This window comes from Mus caroli, chromosome 12, assembly GCF_900094665.2.
Source record: "Mus caroli chromosome 12, CAROLI_EIJ_v1.1, whole genome shotgun sequence".
Classification (NCBI taxonomy): domain Eukaryota; kingdom Metazoa; phylum Chordata; class Mammalia; order Rodentia; family Muridae; genus Mus; species Mus caroli.
The window spans coordinates 14,167,601-14,178,239 of record NC_034581.1 but is presented as its reverse complement, the minus strand read 5'-3'; the positions used below and the strand labels follow the sequence as shown (position 1 = coordinate 14,178,239).

Below are 10,639 nucleotides of genomic sequence, written 5' to 3'. Positions count from 1 at the left end.
CAGGCGGATTTCTGAGTTCGAGGCCAGCCTGGTATACAAAGTGAGTGCCAGGACAGCCAGGGCTACACAGAGAAACCCTGTCTCGAAAAATCAAAAATAAATAAATAAATAAATAAAAAGAGAATGTTTTTTCCTTCTTTTTGCTTTTCTTTACTCTGCCATTCTCCCAAGACAGGGTTTCTCTGTGTAGCCCTGGCTATCCTGGAACTCACTCTGTAGACCAGGCTGGTCTCAAACTCACAGAGACCTACCTGCCTCTGTCTCCTGAGTGCTGGGATTGAAGGTGTGTGCTACCACTGCCCAGCTATCTTTTTCTTTTTAAAAAAGTTTTTAAAATTTCTATTCACATGTATGTCTGTATGTATGTATGCCACGTGCTTAGAGAGGCAGGAAGAAGTCAGGGCTCTGAACTGAAGTTCCTGGTGGCTCACAGAGCCAGATGTGGGTGCTGTGAACTGAATTCAGGTCCTCTGAAACAGTAGTAGTTGTTTGTAAGCTCAGAGCCAGGTCTACAGGCCTCAGAGTCCTGCCCCTGTTTTAGAGTCAGGGCCTCTCTCTGAACCCAGAGAGTACTATTCACCATTTTGTCTAGACTAGCTGGCCAGAACTACCCTAGAATTGGTTCCTGTTGTCTCTATCCCACAGTGCTAGGGTCACAGCCAACAAGGACATATGTGGCACTTTACACAGGTGATGGGGATCTGAACCCAGGTCCTTATGCTTACACACAGGGAACACTCCACCTCTCAGACTGTGGGGCCCTGAATTTTTGTATTTAAAGTTTGCCACCATGAACCTGCACAGTGCCCCCAAACAAGGCAGGGTACACACACTGTTTATAACTGTGAGTCAGGGCTGCATGACATTTCAGAGGCTCAGCATGAGGCCCAAGAGACTCTTCCTATCCTGGAAGATCAAACACTTTGTGACCTCCAGGGTTAGGGACTCAGGAAGGAATGTGAGGGTTGTGGGTGAATTAGTCTTCTAGAAANCTCCATTCTGGCACAATAGTGACAGTAGAATAGACACAAGGAATGTGTCACACTAGGGGCTGTTCACTTGCCAGATGCTGATGTCCCTCCTTTTGGACAGCAATCCAGCTATGGGGTCCCAAGTAAGGCTTCTTGTTCCTTCCCAAGAGGTCATTATCATCAAAGATGCTCATCACCAGACCAGACCTTTTACAGGCCTCTGCTTCTGTATGGGACCAGCAGGACATCTGAGCAGCTAGTTCCCTGTGGTGGAGGAGGGGAAAACAAAAAGCAATGTGTGGGTTTGTGCCAGGGCCAGAGCTAAGGAGAACTCACTGCCCTGCAGCACTCAACAGCTGCCCAATGAGGAAGTGATAGTATCCTCACAGGGACAGAGGTGGGCCAGCTAACATGGAGCACAACCAAGATGACCAACCCAAGCAGACTAGGAACTGGCAATGGGGATAGCAGGAAAGACATGAAAGGCAGGGCAGATCCAGGCCCTCACGTTCCTCACCTAATGTCCAGCTTTACGGAAATCTTAGGGAATTAGCAAGTCAAAAATCTCAGGACACAATCAATGCTCGACTTCACAGTAGAAGCTCAAGGCTGAGCCAGAGGAACAGACACCTGTGTTATACAGTCTTCTTCCTGTGGGCTGAGTCCACACCCTGTGGTTTTGAGACAGGGTCTCATGTATCCCAGGCTAGACACTAAACTCATTATGTAAAGGACGATGACCTTGAACTCCTGATCCTCTTGCCTCGATTTCCCAAGGGCTGGGGTTAGAGCCATGCACCACCGCATGCATTTTGTGGTGCACTTAGGGATAGACTTTAGACTTCAGTGAATCTTTGGCAAGCATTCTACCAACAGTTGTAGCCAACTCCAGCCTATCCTCCCTCCTCTCCCTCCCCCTCCCGTTTTCATGTGACAGAGTCTTTTTTTTTTGAAACAAGGTTTCTCTGTGTAGCCCTGGCTGTCCTGAAACTTGCTCTGTAGACCAGGCTGACCTGGAACTCACACAAATCCATCTATCTCTGCCTCCTGAGTACTGGGATTAAAGCAGTGCCCCACTAGCAACTGGCTATGATAGAGTTTTTCTATTCAGCCCAGGCCAGCCTTGAACTCAAGACACTCCTCAGTCTGCTGAAATTACTGGAGCACAGCATGCCTTAAGTGCTCTTTTGAAGGATATGTAAGACATTGCTGCAAGCAGGAGAGGGCAGAGGCCTCCAATTCGTTCCCCCAGTCCCTCTACAGATGGACGTCTTGTGCAATCAGTCCTGGTGGGATGGAGTCAGAATAGGCTTCTCTTCCTTGCTGCTCAACACCCAGGCTCAGGTTGGCATATTGGCCACTGGCTGGATGCAGCAGGTTCTTTGGGGTCCCTGAGCCAGCTATGGAACAACTCACACATGGATGGGCTCCTGATTGACTGGGATGACAGTTCATATCAACTCTGTTCTGATGCTGCAGGCCAAGAAGCCAGCAATGGCCTTTCCCCAGTGGATAGGGGAATGGCATGGAGCCTCTAGGACTGGTTCTGCATGGTCAATGACTCAGACTGCCCTGGCCAGTGGCCAGCACCCAACTCTCCTGGGAGGGTCCAGCAGTAACCCAAGGGTGCTGTGCCAGGCCTATCATAGAGCAGGGTAGAATATCTCTCATTGGTCCTGACTGAGCCTCTATGTGTCCCTCTCTAAGAGGAACTGCAGTTTATTGTGTCAGGCTGCAATGGGACATGCAGATTTGGTGATCCCTAGGTCAATCCCTGCCTACAGCCTTCCCTTCTAGCCATATGTTCTTGCTACCTTGATTTCTCTGAGTCCTGTCTCCTTAGCTGTAAACCAAGAGTGAAGGTCNCTGTGNGTGGAGTTTACAGCCTATTTCTATGAAAGGAAGGGAAACAGAAGCTATGAGGAGACAGAGACAAACTGAACCACCAGGCAAATGCTCAGTGGGGACANTGGAGGACTTTTACTGTGAAAGACCACAGGCTTCCTCAATGAGCTCCATCTGAGTACAGCACCCTGTGAGGAGGGAAGCCACTGACCTGAAAAGCTTCTCTTGCAGGTCACACCTAGTGCAGTGGCATTAAAAACTGTGTCCTGTGCTGGCAGAGAGCCTGGGGTCACTGTGATCTGGATGCCTCCCTGGGGTGGGGCCAGTGACATGCTAACTCCTGTACTTCAAAGAGGAAATGAGGGGAGGGAAGGAAGGATGTAGCCAGGAAAACATCAGGGCAGGGACCTCAGAGGCTCCTGTTGCTGAGGGGCAGGTCTAGTACAGGGGCCCAAGCACCAAGGGCTTGCTAGACACAGGGATGGAGTTTCAGGAGGAGGAAGGCCCCTTCTCTCATGGCAGCAGGTATCCTGGGAAGTCCATGCCTACTGCTTAGGAATAGGAATGTGAGGGATAGGGACTCTCAGGCAGTGACTCACACTTCATACCATACACGTTGTAAAGTTTACAGACACACACACACACACACACCAACACCCCTCTCCCAACACAGAGATGTGTTACCTCACTGACTACTCAGAGGCTCCCATCCCTCCTGGCCCCAGTGATAACCCAGGAGGAAGAGCTGTTAGGAGGAGGACTCCTCAGAGCACCACATAGGACCTGGAAGATATCCCCACTGGGAGCTCGCTATTCTTACACACAGGAATACGAGTCCTTTGCTCATTCATTCATCTAGCCACCTTTACCAAGTATGCATGGACTTGACCTGAAGATGTGCTGAGCGAATGACCCTAACCTTGGGCAGATGGAGAAGATGCTGACTGGTGGACAGGGAAGAGGGATGCTCAGAGGAAGCCTCAGTGTGCTCAGAGGCGAGTCACTATAAAACAGAGAGAGTGCAGACATGTGTTACCTGGGGTACACCTACCTGGGGGTGGGAGTGACAGTTCATAGGGCCAGACTCAGGGGCCCCTCACAGCTGCTAAGTTTCAAGAGCTCATAGGCTCAGATTTTAGGGGAGACCACTGTCAGTAAGCCTGTTTCTGCTACCCAACTCTGGGTCTCTTACCTCTCCAGGCACACTAAGGGGAACGATGAAGGACTCACAACCCACACTACTACTCAACAATAACAGAACAGTGTAGGCTGGAGCAGAACAACATGGAGCAGTCTGGGATGGTAAGGAACAGTAAGAGAGGGATGGAGAAATGGATGAATGTAGGGTGTGGGGAAGAGGGAGGGCTAGGGAAAGAAAGAGGAAATAAATACCATCAAACCCAAGGAATTCAGATTCATTTCTTGAAGGTTGGTTCAAGTTGGGTGAAAACCAGAATAAAAACCTGAAGCAACAGATGTAAAGGCCTGGGATCTATACCCACTTGTAATGACAGATTCAAACACTTGCACAAGCCCAGATATCCTGATCATTGCCAGCCTCAGGATGGTCTGGGAGGGCACTTCTTGAAGCACATACTTTCTCCAAAGGCTGCAGCCCTGAGCAGATAGACCCCAGCTCTAAGATGCAACTCCTCCACAGAGCAGTCTGCTATGGTACATGAGAGGGCTCTTTCCCCTCTGAGACATTAATGTTCTTTTCCCACCCTCCTGGCTGGTAGGTTCACTGCTCCCAGTCGACAGCAGAAAGCTACATTTTGCCCAGGTCCCTGACTGAATGATGTCCCCAGTGAACGGGAGCAATAGAATTCATGTGCCCCCAGTGAATGAGCTTCGGCCACATTCTAATAATATGCCTTGGGCAGAAGTCAACCAAGAGAAATGTCACCTTAAATATTAGATGAGGTAGCTATGTATTAACACAGGGATCTGTCCTCAGGGCAAGAGACCCCTGTGAATTTGGGGGCTGCAAGTATAGCTTCTGTACCCACTCCACAAATTAGGGTTTTGTTTTGTTTTGTGTTTTTCTTCTTCTTTAAGCTCAAAAGAAAACCTCCAGGGAATTGTTCACAAGCTATTTGACTCGTGGCTAATGTCTTTGGGAAGAAGTAAGAACAGTAAGTCATGCTCATTAAACCATCATCACTCCCTCCCTTCCTTGCAGAGAATGCTAGGTAGGGGAGTGGGATGTGCCTATGGCCCCTCAGTGACCCCAGAAGCTACAGTCTTGAGTCCAGGTGGGAACATGTTTATGAGGAATGGTGTGGGAAGCTCAGAAAAGCTACCTTTGGCCATTTTGAATCTTGCGATCAAAGGGCCAAAAGCCACAGGTTCCGCATGGAGCCTCTCGGAGCCATGCGGAAACCTGACTATGAAGTTCCAGTGACAGGCATTAACTGAGTGCCTACTATGTGAAGCCCCAGTGACAGGCATTAACTGAATACCTAATAAGCAAAGCTCCAATAACAAGCATTAATTGAAGACCTACTATGTGAACCCCCAGAGCAAAGCAAGGGGCATACAAAGCTGTGTAAGATATTCACTGTTGGCTGCACAAGAGAGGCCTGGGTCCTTTCCTTCTACATAGAGCCTGTGCCCATTCTGCCAAATACAGTGTCCAGGCAGCTGGTGGGCAGAGAGTAAGGACACAGAGGTTGAGTTTCAAGATGAACCAACTGCTCCCCTTTCACTCATCCCCAGGGCACACAGGCTGGTTTCCAGTTCCCCAGGGCACAGCTGGGACTGATCTCATGACCAATTAACAGACACAGGAAGGCCACAGTAATTGTTTTATAGGAGGAAGGAAGTTAGGGAGGGAGGAAACGGGCTGCCTGGGCACTCCTTAGATCCCTGAAGACCCAGCCATTGACAGTGGCTCTGCAGCCCACAGGCACTGTCCTTGCCCATGCTTCTGTACCACTCTGTAGAATCTGGTCCAGCCTGCCCTACCAACCCCTGCTCCTTTTTTGTTAAACAGGGCCTCAGTTTTCCTAAACAGGCCTCTAACATGCAGTGTTGCTGAGGCTGATTTTAAATTTCTGATACTCCTGATTTCATCTCCTAAGTGCTAGGATTACAGGTGTGTGTGTGTGTGTGTGTGTGTGTGTGTGTGTGTGTGTACCAGTTCATGCTAAGGATGGAACCCAGAACTTCATGCATGCTAGATAAACTCTGCCAACTGAGCTATGTATCCCAAGCCCTCAGTCCATCCTTTCTAAGCCATAGTATTAACTCCAGCCAAAGAGCGGGCTTTCTGGAGACCTGGAGACCCCAGCAATTGCCTACAGTGAAACATTTGTTAAGGGTCTCATGTGTCCTCAGTATTTCTAGCCTGAAAGTTGACATACTGGGTCAGGGAAGTCCAAGAGTATTCAAAAGATCAACTAGAGAGAAATTGGAAATCTGGGTTATTTCAGGAATTCAGGAACTTGTATTCAGGGTGAGCCATGGGAAAGGGAAGAAAAGGATTGACATGGACCCCACCTGGTGAGAGTCCAGGATCTAGGTGGGAAGCATCTGAGCTGGCTCAGCTCTGGTTGAGAGAGTTCTTGCTCACAGGAATGGACAAGCTCTCAAAGGAGTCCCTGCTAGGGTCACGGAACCCAGGTGACTAGCAGTTAAATTGTTCTCCAACTAGCCAAGATCCAGGCTGACTTTGCTGACCAGTGGCCCAGGGCATCAGCTCACACTGAATCTGAGCTAAAGCAAGTATCAAGAGAGGGGATGGGGTAGGTTTTCCCAACAGCCTGTGAGGACACTGGTTCCCATCCCTCTGAGAATTCTACTGTGGACCAGAAGGCCGAGTGCACTGTAGCTGTGTGTGTTCTCACAGCTGTCAACACTGTTCTCCAGGCACAACCTCCCGAGATAAAGTTAGAGAGGACATTGATACTGCCAAGTCATTGTTGTCCTAAAAATAAGCCCCGACTTTTAACACAGGAAAGATTTCCCGCCCTACCCTCTGACCAGGACACTCCCCACCGGAATCTACTCCAGGAAAGGCGGCCTGCTGCCTGAGATGTTACCTAGGGTTTTCACGCTGGTCATCTCTAGGTAGGGATCATTACAGAGTGGGTCAGCTAAACTACTCTCTCCTATAGCACACCCAATCTCCAGCCATTAACCCAGAATACTCTAGAGCCAGTGGTTCTTATTCTTCCTAATGCTGTGACTATTTAATACAACTCCTCATGTTGTGGTGACCCCAATCATACAATTATTTTCATTGCCAATTCATACAGTAGTTTTGTTACTATTATGAATCATAATGTAAATATCTGATATGCAGGATAGCTGATTTGTGACCCGTAAGGGGGTCATGAACTACAGGTTGAAAGCCGCTGTTCTAGAAGAAGCTGTTAACCAAAGAACCCTTTCTGTGCAACACGGATGATCTTTGGGACCTAAACAGAGGTCATTATCTACAACCCCAGAGCTGTCATTCAGTACACCCTGAGCTCTGAGCTGCAGGCTATGACTCATTGCACCCCTATCTGCCTGAACCATCCTCCAATCCTCTCTGGCCACACAGATATCCGCTGCTTCTGTCTCCATCCCTACGGCTGCCCCTGGGCCTTTGCTCCCACACCTTCTTCAGGCTCTCTCCGAGCTCACATCTCTTACCTCCTGGAATACTTTGATGAAAAGGGAAGCCTCTACACACAACCTTCTAAGCCTAACCTCTCTCCAGCTTTACTTTTNCCAATATTATAATGAGTTCAAGGCCCAGGCTTTACTTTGCTTTTCTTTGCCATTAGAAGCCAGAGCCCTCAAACTCACTGGGGACAGAGCATATTCTCGATACATGCTAAGCACAGCCATACTGCCTGCCAAGGTAGACAGCTGGCAGCAAGGCTGTGCCCCAGACTTGTACACGCTTTCATCCACAGGCAGGTGGGTGGGACTGAAGGAGGTGCCCATCTTCAGAGGGATCTTTCTACTGATCATCCTCTGACCTCTGACACCATGGCAAAGTGCTGACCTCAGATAAGGAAGAACTATCTGACCCAGACTCTCCTCATTCAGTGCCCAGGTGTGTGTGGCTACTGAGGAGTCACTGGGTGTACACCAAACATCCAAGGGCCTCAGGATGAGAAGAGACACTATAGGCTAGAACTTGTACTCCTCTGACCTCTTTGTCTGCTCCAGCTTCCAGACATCAGTTTCCAGGCTTGAATGGACCCTACCATACACTTGTGCATGGATGGCATCTGGAGTCGAGGACCCTGGGCCTGGAGGCATGTATGCAGGTGACATTCAGTCATATAGACTCAGGAACTGCTCTCTTTAGCCCCAGCAGTGCACACCATATTCCATTGTGTCTATTTTTGATTGAGGGGACCCAAAGACCCTCTTTCCGAACACAAGGGCTTCTTTCTGGGTATCTCCTTCAGACTCACTGACAACCTGGACAGAGTGTCTATGGAATGTGGGGGAGTGAAGAAAAAGGCAGCAGGAGATATCCTCTCCCTCCAGGAGATGAAGGCCAGAAAGGAACTCCACCCACAGAAGTCCTGAGGACACCCTGTGCCATGAAATTCCCTCTATGAATGCTGTAGGAGCTTGGGTGGCTGGGGCTGGGGGGAGGGGGGAAGGGGGGAGGGAGACCCAGCCACTCCCAGGTCTGCTGGGAACTGCTGGTCTAAGTCTCTAGGGAACTAGCTGCATTTACCAGAACCAGGGACAGAAGTACCACTTGACATTTGCCTCTGCATCTTGCAGACCTCTTGAGGGAGCAGCCATTTGGATTAGAAAGAACCATGACACATGCACAAGCTCTGAAACAATGGTGGTGATGCTGTCCTCATGATTAAGTAGGCCTGGCTCATCCTGGTACTTACAGGGTTCTTCTTACCTCTCAGCCTCAGTTTCTTGACCTGTCCTCTGAGTTCACTGAAGAAACTGCCCCCACAGTCTCTGCAAATGCCACCCCTTCCATCCACAGTCCTAATGCTCTGCAGGCCTATTGGCCTCACGTTGACTTACCTACAGCCAAATGGAGGCCAAAGCAGAGCAGGATCAGAACCGCTGGGGGATGATGCACAGGCTTGATAAGCTGCTAGACCATGCCCCTGGGAAAGAAGACCACAGGTCACATGGGGCACTGGCATCTGGGTGAGCTCACAACATCCCTTCACTTGCCCCAAGAAAAACTGCGTGTGTGTGCACATTAGGGTGGGAATATGCACGTTAGTACAGGTGCCCGTGGAGGCCTGAAGAGGGCACCCAATCCCCCAGAGCTGGAGTTACCAGTGATTGTGATCCTCTCAACACAGGAGGAACTGAACTAGGGTCTGCTCAAAGAACAGTAAGAACTCTTAAGCACGGAGCCACCCTGCCAGTTCTCATATGTATTTTTTATTAAACCCTTTTCCTGGTTTCCCCTTCGAAAATCACCAATCACTTCCCCTGCTCCCTATGCTTCCCAACCCACACACTCCTGCTTTCTGGCCCAAGCATTCCCCAATACTGGGACATAGCACCATCACAGGACCAAGGGCCTCTCCTCCTATTGATGACTGACTAGGCCATCCTCTGCTACATATGCAGCTGGAGCCATGGGTTTCTTTTTGGTTGGTGGTTTAGTCCCAGGGAACTCTCGGGGTTCTAGTTAGTTCATATTGTTGATCTACCTATGGGGCTGCAAACCCCTTCAGCTCCTTGGGTCCCATATGTATTTTTAACAGACTTTATTTCAGGGCAGTTTTAGATTCATAGAGAACTGAGAGAGAGAGAGGCACAGAAACATTCCCTGGGCCCAGCTGGTCAACACCCTCCACCAGAATGGGGCATCTGTAGCATGGACAATCATTGTCCTCACTCAGTCTACAGCCTACACAGCATTCATGCTTTGAGCTGCATGTTCTGGGTTCACAGATGCATGTCTTCTACATTGTATACAGACCAGCTTCACTGACCTCAGATACCCCGTGCTCCACCTTGTCCATATTTTCTCAAAGTGTTTCAAAGCCCCCAGATTCAATAGGTTCCAGGAGTTCTGATTTGACACTCATGGGGTCAAAGTGCAGGCAGATGGTGGAACCTGTGGAAGGTCATCAGACACACAACCTGGTGGTTGTAGCAGAAATCACCAGGCAAGTAGGTATACAAACAATGTCAGCTACTGATTTCCTCATCCTGCCTTCCCCACAACCTTGGTCAAGAGCCATGCTCCAAGGGGCTCACTGAGGGAGAAGAGACTCTGGGACATGCCATGTCACTCTTGGCAAAGTGGAACACCCACAGTGCAAATTCCTCAGCCCAGGCCCTGCTTTATGCATTCATTCTTGTTAACCAAATTGATCACAGGGTACACATGACATGGTTTCATGCAGTCAGGAAGAAAAGTGAAATCATGATACTTGCACAGAAACAGAAGGAACTGGAAATCATTGTCAAGCAAAATGAACCAGAATAAAAAAGGGAGATGTGTGTGGATGTATGTATATGGTGTGTGTGCATGTGTATGTGTGGTGTATGTGTGTGTGCATGTGTGTGAATGTAAGTATGTAGTATGTGTAGGTATGTAGGTGTGGTATATATGTGTGAATGTATGTGGTATGTGTGTGTATGTGAGTGTGTATGTAGTGTATGTGTGGTGCATATATGTGTATGTGTGTGTCTTAGTCAGGGTTTCTATTCCTGCACAAACACCATGATCAAGAAGCAAGTTGGGGAGGAAAGGGTTTATTTGGCTTACACTTCCATGCTGCTGTTCATCACCAAGGAAGTCAGGACTGGAACTCAAGCAGGTCAGGAAGCAGGAGCTGATGCAGAGGCCATGGAGGGATGTTCTTTACTGGCTT

General features: G+C 49.1%; 1 protein-coding gene across 3 annotated transcripts in view; it reads right to left on the bottom strand.

Moving 5' to 3' along the window:
• Window positions 1–10,639, bottom strand: part of LOC110306813 (hippocalcin-like protein 1) — a 146,733-nt gene that overhangs the window by 58,174 nt on the left and 77,920 nt on the right. The window contains exon 2 of one of the 3 annotated variants that reach the window (XM_021178930.2): window positions 8,820–8,905. The exons of 1 other annotated variant lie outside the window; for it this stretch is intronic. The gene's annotated coding sequence lies outside the window, so the exon portion shown is untranslated. Of the gene's footprint in view, window positions 1–1,063; window positions 1,303–8,819; window positions 8,906–10,639 lie in introns of those variants that run through there. One more of the 3 variants, XM_029484918.1, reaches the window with a different exon arrangement.